The sequence below is a fragment of the Rhinolophus hipposideros genome (assembly GCF_964194185.1).
Source record: "Rhinolophus hipposideros genome assembly, chromosome: 13".
Lineage (NCBI taxonomy): Eukaryota > Metazoa > Chordata > Mammalia > Chiroptera > Rhinolophidae > Rhinolophus > Rhinolophus hipposideros.
In genome coordinates this window covers 36,274,084-36,282,473 of record NC_138059.1, presented here as the reverse complement: position 1 = coordinate 36,282,473, position 8,390 = coordinate 36,274,084, and the positions used below count along the sequence as shown (strand labels likewise).

The 8,390-nt window shown below is 34.1% G+C and overlaps 1 pseudogene across 1 annotated transcript; it reads right to left on the bottom strand.

The window, feature by feature from the left end:
- Positions 1-7,161: 7,161 nt before the first annotated feature.
- On the bottom strand, positions 7,162-7,950 carry LOC308506741 (small ribosomal subunit protein eS4-like; annotated as a pseudogene). Its single transcript has one exon. The product of its transcript is annotated as a small ribosomal subunit protein eS4-like (transcript).
- Positions 7,951-8,390: the final 440 nt, after the last annotated feature.

The window sequence follows — 8,390 nt, the reverse complement described above, 5'->3', positions numbered from 1 at the left end:
AAATAAATGGTTAGAAACGTACCTGGCACATAACAATCCCTGTATAATTATTGACTATTAATATTTTTTCTAGTTGTTGTTACTATTTTATTATTTTTATTATTATCATCATCCATGTCTTTGCTTCCCTATAATAACATATATATCTAAAGAATTTAAAGTTCATTTTCTGCATGTGGGATCCACTCAGGACATATAAACATATACACCCCCTGCCAGCTGTTTTGTCCTTCAATGTAAATCATTTCTATATCTTCAATCATTCACACCCTAAACAAAACATTATTTATGAAGGATCATGGACAGAGTCCTGAATACTATTGCTAGTTGAACCACTGCCTTCCTATATCATTTTGATCAAGTATGTCTTTAGCCTTCTGCCACCAGAAAATTGCATGATCCCAGTAGTGGAGTGAGAGGATGATAGTTATTATAGGAGTGAAGAACTATCAAATGATTTACGCCTTTGTTTGAGAGATGCTGAGTGTTAAGACTTGGTACTATTCTTATTCTGTGTCCTGAAGGTAAAAAGCAGTAAGGCAGATGATTCTTTTTCCACATGTCGCCAATCATGAGTAGCTTCTCTGAGTCATTTCCAAAATAAAATCTTAATTGCCTTATCTCATGCACCTTGAAAAAAGAGGGAGTATTTATAGAACAATAGAAACTTTGGAGCTATTCCATGATGTGTTCATTTACATGACAATTTTTTCCCTCACCAACAGTAACACAGAAAGTAACACTTTCAATTGTTCCAGATAGATTGATTATAGTTAGATGATAGATAGATGATAAATCTTCATTAAAGAAGCATTATCATATATAATAGAGTAAATCTATTTAAGTCTATAATAGAAGTTAAAAAGATTTCCTTTGCCCACTGAAAGGCACACGTCTGAGAAGTTTTGTACACATTTGTTGATATGTGTTGTGAAGTCTACATATCTCCAACAGGAATGATTTATAATAAACCATAGTTAAGACAGTCCAAAAAGAAAAGCAGAAAGCTCTTTGTATCTTACCAGAGCAGGATTTTACTACAAATAGTCTAACACCAGAGGCTGCGTTTTTAAACTCCACATGTGCCATTCTGGTCAACTCTAACTATGACCTCTTTGCCAGTGACAAAATTATCTGGTTCTAGCTCCAGCCTCTTTTTTGAGCCCCAGGTCCGTATTCCTAACTGCCTACAAAGCATTTATACTTGAATATCTGACAAAATACCTCAAATTTAACTGTTAATCAACCACTATTGCCTCAAATGTTTCCATAACCCTTTAGATAGATGACCATTATGTTCCTTATAATTTAATGATCTACCTATGTTTCATTCTTATTCTCTAGAATGTGAGTTCCCAGAATGCAGAGACCTTTTGAAAAATATGTATGTTCTTAGTTTTAGCATATGACAAGTATTTGATAAATGTGTATTGAACAAATATCTGACTTAGTAACTATATGTATGACTCAGGTTAATAACAATGTAGCACTCTCAAGCAGACAGAGTGAGGACAGCCTGGCTGAATGGGTGGGGTTAGGGGAGAAGGATAAGTGGGTACAAAAAGTCAAAGCTTAGAACAGTACTCATTATAGGTCTATAACCTATCTTTACCTCCTACCTAACACTTGGAGTTGAAATCATGTGAAGCACCAAATTGTCATCACTGCCTTCGTCACTTTTATGACAGTTTTCCTGGCAATGGGTTTTGCCAGAGTATGGGAGAATTTCATGTTCAAAGCCTCAAGGGAAACCTGATACTTCTTCCTTTTCAATGGGTCAAATGTCAAGGAGTGAAAATGACTGGCTCAGATTCATAAAGGCTGCACCAAGATATTTTTACCCCTTGGAGTCTCGCTCAAGTCAAAATTGTCCTACTATGCTGAGATACACAAAGGTGTCATCTCCCAAAGCTGTAAAACTTGACTCTCCCACAGCTCTAAGACTTTTCTGCAGAAGTGCCTAGGAAGAGTTTACCCTCGTTAAAAAAAAAAAAAAAGGCAAAACTATTTCAGCATAATAGAATCTCCAATATTTAGAAGGACATGTAGGATAAGGAACATAGTGTTGTAAAAGATGCTGTAAGTACAGTGACCATATAATTTATTTTCCAAAGGAAACACTTTTGAAATGGGACACCAATAATAATTACACTGAGACAACAGCATAAATTGGGACAGTTCTGGGCACAGCAGTACTTAAGTTTATACAAGCCGGAGAGAAAGGATCGAGGGACTTAGAAGTGAATCTACAACTCTGTCCTCTTGCAGTTCCATATTGATGAAAAAATGCAGGAAGTTCTCAGTAGGTTGTACCCTACCAACTCCGAGTTTGTGCTGAATGCTGACACGTCAGTTGCTTTTCATATCTAATTTGATTACTTCATCCACCGAGATTTTAGAATATTTAGGGACAGACATGATAGATTTTGACCAGTCTATATAAATCCTCTCCATCCAATTAGTCATTTGGTCTTTCAGCAGATCTTGCTTGAGGTACAATTAGGGAAGGAATTGGGGCCCTGTGAAGGGTAGTTAAAAAAATGAGGAAGACATATACCTCTCTTCAAAGAGTCTGTGTGCTAATATGTAAGATATATGAAACCAAGAAATTACAATGCAATATATTCAAATGCCAAAAGCTCATATTTCCCAAGAGGGCATACATAACTAAGTTAAAATTCTTACGGCTGCTGGCATCTCTCATTACACTATGGCATCTTATTTTGTGATGTGAAACCCAGGTAAATGTCCTTCTTCCTTGCCTCACTTTTCTCACTGAGGTCTATTTGTATCTTAGTTCACAACCTGTACTTAAGATTTATAAAATTACATGTATTTAAATATCTTCCATAATTCAGGTTGTTAACGAAAAAAGAACTCTCCTCTTTCTTCCCTTTCTTCTAGCTTTAAATTACATGGTTCTTTGGTTCTCCTTTGCCTTTTATTCTATATGAGTAAAGGTTTGCTTTGCAGGAGTACTTATTAAGAAAGTATGGCCATCTCAGCCAAATTGCAAAATACACTGCACAGGTTTAAGTGAGAAGCCTGGTGAATGAAATCTGAAATTCCCCTTTTCTTTAATACTGCTAAAATGCCTCAGCTTCAAGGTGACATTTTTATGAGCTTCTCTTTTTAAGAATTTATAATTCTATTCTGCAGACCTGATCAATTCCCTTCTGAGAGTCGTGACATGTGTTTCTATTTTTCTCTAACGATTTTAGCAGTAATTAATACCTCAGGTTTTTGTTATTTTTACTCAGTCATCTAAGGATTGCAAGACATATCATATACATTGGCTCACTTATCTGGCTTCAATTCCTTTGTAATTAAGAAAGCTTTCCAAATGGGTATGTTTATTTGAGAAAGGTGGAGAGTGCGATTTACTCACGCATTCGTATCTGATGTTTTATATTATTTCCTTGATTTTATATGTGGTAAAGTAAAATTGTTTGGCATTTGTGACATTGTGCAGCAACACCTGCTATGTTCTCCTGAGATCTAATCCCTTGTTCCCTTCTCCCATAACCCTATCCCCCATGGTTACTCTGGGAGTCACATAGTCTTACCTGATCCTATTCTCTAGCTATAATTGATGGATCCAGAATGGGCATCTACCCAAGCTGAACCAATCATAGCATTCTGGTCCCTGTCCAACTACCAGCCTCACCAAAACCAATCAGTTTGAGGTAGGTATTGGCCAATCTTGGGCCAATTGAAGTTCTTCAGGATTATTTGAAAAGTGCTGAGAGAGACAGTCATTCCTCTATGGCAAAAGATATCGTAATATGTAAAATTCATTTATATTTATACTCAACACACTTGAGAATTCCACATCATTGTTACCAGTGAATTATTGATCTTATTTTCCTCTATTCTGATTTTTCCTATTCTTTTGGCAAAAGATGGTTTTTATTGTCACTTTAATTTGCATTTCCTGAATATTAATGAGTTGAATTTCATTTCACATGTATATTGGTCATTTGATTTTCTTTTTCTATGAATTCCTTGCTCACATTTCTTATGCGATTTATATTGAGATGTTGGTCTTTCTCTTATTGATTTGTAGAAGTTCTTTAGAGTTTATGAATGTCAACCTCCTGTCAGCTTTATTATGTAGTTTCTTCAACTACCAAAAAAGAGACTTCATAGTTAGAATCCACCTTATATGTTGTTAAATTAATTAAATAAGGAGGTCATTAGTCTGAGGTGGTTCTAATACCTTGATGACAAACCAAAATCTAAACCTGTAAATGCCTCAAGGTTATGAAATCAAAATACTAAGGACAACCAATCACAGACAGCCAACTAGGCTTTAAGCTATAGCCAATCAATAATTTTCTTACTTTGATTCCACCTTTCCCCTATAAAACTCTCTTCACATCTCCTGTTGGGGGAGTACTTCTATCCACTTCCTATTTGGTGCTGCCTGATTAGAATCAATTTTTGTTCGAATAAAGTCTAAAAATGCTTACTACGCCTCAATTTGTCATTTAAAAATATTATTTAGAATAAACATCAGCAAATAATAGATATATTTAGAAAGTAGTAGAGAAAACTTAAAAACATAAAGATGGAAATACATACCAAGAAAGTGATAATAGTAAAAAAGCAAGTTTGACAAAATAAAACTCATTCAAAATAGAATTTGAAACTAGAAATTAACAGGCAAAAAAAAAATACTTTGGCTTTTAATAAAAGTAATAATCCACAAAGAAAATGTGAAGATCAAGGATAGTGAGTCTTCATCATATTAATGGCCATGAACTTAACAACATAATTTTGAAATACGAAGAACAGAAATTATGGGGAATACAAATCACAATTCTGAAAGGAGATCTTGAAACACTTGGCTCTGAAATCAACAAACCATTCAGAGGTTTCGAATAAAACTATTATGCAGGTTCTAAGAAATAAGCATAAAACTTTGTACATGACAAAGGAAGACAATATATATTTTCTAATACTGATTATTATATACCATGACATACTGATTGAAAAAAAAAGTATTATCAAACCATAGGTTAAATCTCATTAAATTTTGTAAGTAAGAAAGCATGGGGTACTGATTCTAAGCATGATACATTGTTCTTATTCTCCTAGTCATATTTATATGACTATATCATATATATATTTATATATATATACTAGTATATATATATATATATATATATATATATATATATATATGGAAAATAAGAACAATGTTGAGTAACCATACTATATATGTGTGTATATCTATCTATCTATCTATCTATCTATATATGTATGTGAAATAAAAAGATATCATTGGCATTATTCAAAGGTATTGTAATTAATTACCTAGAAAATCTAAGATAATAAAGATTAAAAGTCCAGCAAGGTAAATAGATGCAAGATCAACATGTAAAAATCAATAGCTTTCTCATACTCCAAGATTTTATTGACAAAAGAGACTATTTTCAATAGCAACAAAAATGATATAAAATATCTAGAAAAAATATAGCAAAAAATAAACAAAGGAGTAAAACTATAAACTAAAAAATAGATTAGCTAGAGGGAAAACTTAATATCATTAAAATGTCAATTATTTTCCAAATAGATCTTATCATCAAAATCTCCATCAAAATTCTAAGAGAATATTTTGATGGAATTTGGCAAGTTAATTCTAAATTTCATAGGGAAAAGAAAATATGCAAGGGATGCCACAAATTTTGAAAAAGAAGAAAAATGACAGAACTGCCTTACCAGATAGATAAAGAGTAATATAAAAGAGACTTTTCAGGGGTGGCCAGTTAGCTCAGTTGGTTAGAGCATGGTGCTCTTAGCAACAAGGTCACCAGTTCTATCCCCACATTGGCCACTGTGAGCTGCACCCTCTACAACTAGATTGAAACAACTTGACTTGGAGCTGATGGGTCCTAGAGAAACACACTTAAGAAATAAATAAATAAATAAGACTTTTTAAATCAATGGAGAAAAATAAATAGTGTTTCAAAGGATATTCAATAAATAGTGCTAGAATTATTCATCTAGAAAAATCTGTCTACCTCATAGTGCCCATGAAAACAAATTTCAGATAAAGATCTATCTGTATTGTTTGATACTAGCCTGTACCCACATGTGGCTATTTAAATTTTAATTTTGATTAATTAAAATTAAATAAAATTACAACCTTAGTTTTTCAACCTTACCAACATTTCAAGTATTCAATAGCCACATGTTGCTGGTACCACCATAAGATATGGGATAGATACAGAGCGTTTCTATCACTGTAGAAAGCTCTATTGGCACTGAAATATGTGTGTATATATATATATATATATATATATATATTTCAGTGCCAATAGAGCTTTCTACAGTGATATATATATATATATATAGATATGTATGATATATATGTATATATATGTATACATATATATATATTAATTTATTGGAGTGACAATTCTTAGTGAATATTTTAAATATTATGTAGTTGTTAGAAAAAATATAGAAAAATAATTTTATAATCTGGGAGTGTGACAGGCTTTTCTAAAATTCAAACCCCAGAAATCATAATACTATCAATATGAGTACTCAAAAACAAAAAAATTTGTTTCAAGAAAAGCACCATTAACTAAAAGGACAAATGACAGTATGACAATATTTACAACACGTGTAATAGAAAAGGAGTGAACTGCTAAAAAGCAGTGAGAAAAAGATCAATAATCTAATAGAGAAACAGGTAAAGGATATGAACAGGCAATGCACAGAAAAAAATAAAAACATAAAAAGATATTCTACAATTTCACTAATGAAAAGAAAAATACAAATCAAAATACGGAGAAGATACTCATCAGATAAGCCCCTCTTGGTGTGTCAGTAGTAAATTAAACTACCTGAGAAGTCCTGTAGTGCATGAACTAATTTCAATTTGTTTAACTCGAGGTGTTCCATATTTGTTTACCAAATTCTCCCATATCACCACTGTCTCAGGAAACATAGCTATAGTGTAAAAGATATGGCCAAGCAGAGGTCAGTGGCAGTTCTATTTTAATGAAATAGAATTCTTTCTATATAAATGATAGTGCCAAAGTGCTTGTAATGACTGAGGCTTTTTTTTGGCAATTAATCATGCTAATCATGCTATATTATCTTAATTAAGTACAAAGACTCTTCCAATCACATCACCTAGAGATCATTTCATCCACTGCTCTGTCTGGCTGACAGTCTCTTGTCTCTCTCTTCAGCAATGGTGAGACAGATATCCTTTCCAATTGGAAGAGAAATCCATGGTATGTTGCCTTTGCCAATAACAAAAATGTTCGAGAACCAGGTGTCAAAGCTGTTGCCATTGTCATCTTTCACACAAACTATATCAACAGAACCACGGTTTCTCTCTCTCTCTGTTGGTGATTACACCAATTTTTCCCAGGTTAGCACCTCTGGTCACCACGCACAGGTTGCCAGTGCCAAACTTGATGAAATCAGTAATTTTGCCAGTCTCCATATCAATCTGAATGGTGCTATTCACCTTGATGGGGGCACCAAGGTAGTGGATGGTGTGAGCATCATGAGTCACCAGATAAGGGATTCCTTTCATGCCCACAAAGATCTTTCTCACTTTGCGCAACTATTACTTGGCCTCCTCAGGTGTAATACAATGAACACCAAAGCGACCCTTGGTGTCGTAGATCAAACAGAAATTCTTTCCAGTTTTGTCAATGCTGATGACATCCATAAAACCAGCGGGGTTGGTTACATCCGTTTGGACCTTGCCATCAATCTTAATAAATGGCTGTATGCAGATCTTCTTTGCTTCATTTCCTGCAAGGGCATACTTCAGTCTGTCCCTTAGGAAAATGAAAGAGAGAAAGAGAAAGAGACATTCTCTCAGCTGTGGGGACCAGTAGACGAATGAGGAGCAAACACACTGGTCAGTTTATCCAGCATCCAATGCTTTGGAGCTACGACATGCTTCTGATGCTTCTTGGGACCTTGAGCCACAGCTGTGCTGGACACGAGAAGAGGATCACCTTCTTCCAGTGCTCCAAGAAAAGAGGATACCTGAGGCTCTTAAAGAGGCTAAATAAAACTTTTCTCTGAGTGTTTTCTGTAGTTAGTTACCTAGTACACCCTTTTCTTCACAGATATTGCAGAGATAATCCTTAACATTTTACTGAATTATTATACGAGGTGTGATCAAACAACATGGTAAATTTTTAAATTTTAAAAAATTATTACAGTAAAAAACACATTGCCATTAATCCCCCTCAAAAGACTCCTCCTTGCTTCGAACACATTTATCCCGTTGTTCTTGCATTGCTCTTTCTGAAGGAGTTCTGGAGTCCTCTTTCGTGAGTGTCTTTAGTTGTCCTGTCATGGCTACTTCAATGTCCTGAATCATTTTGACTTTGGGGAAGAGCCAAAAT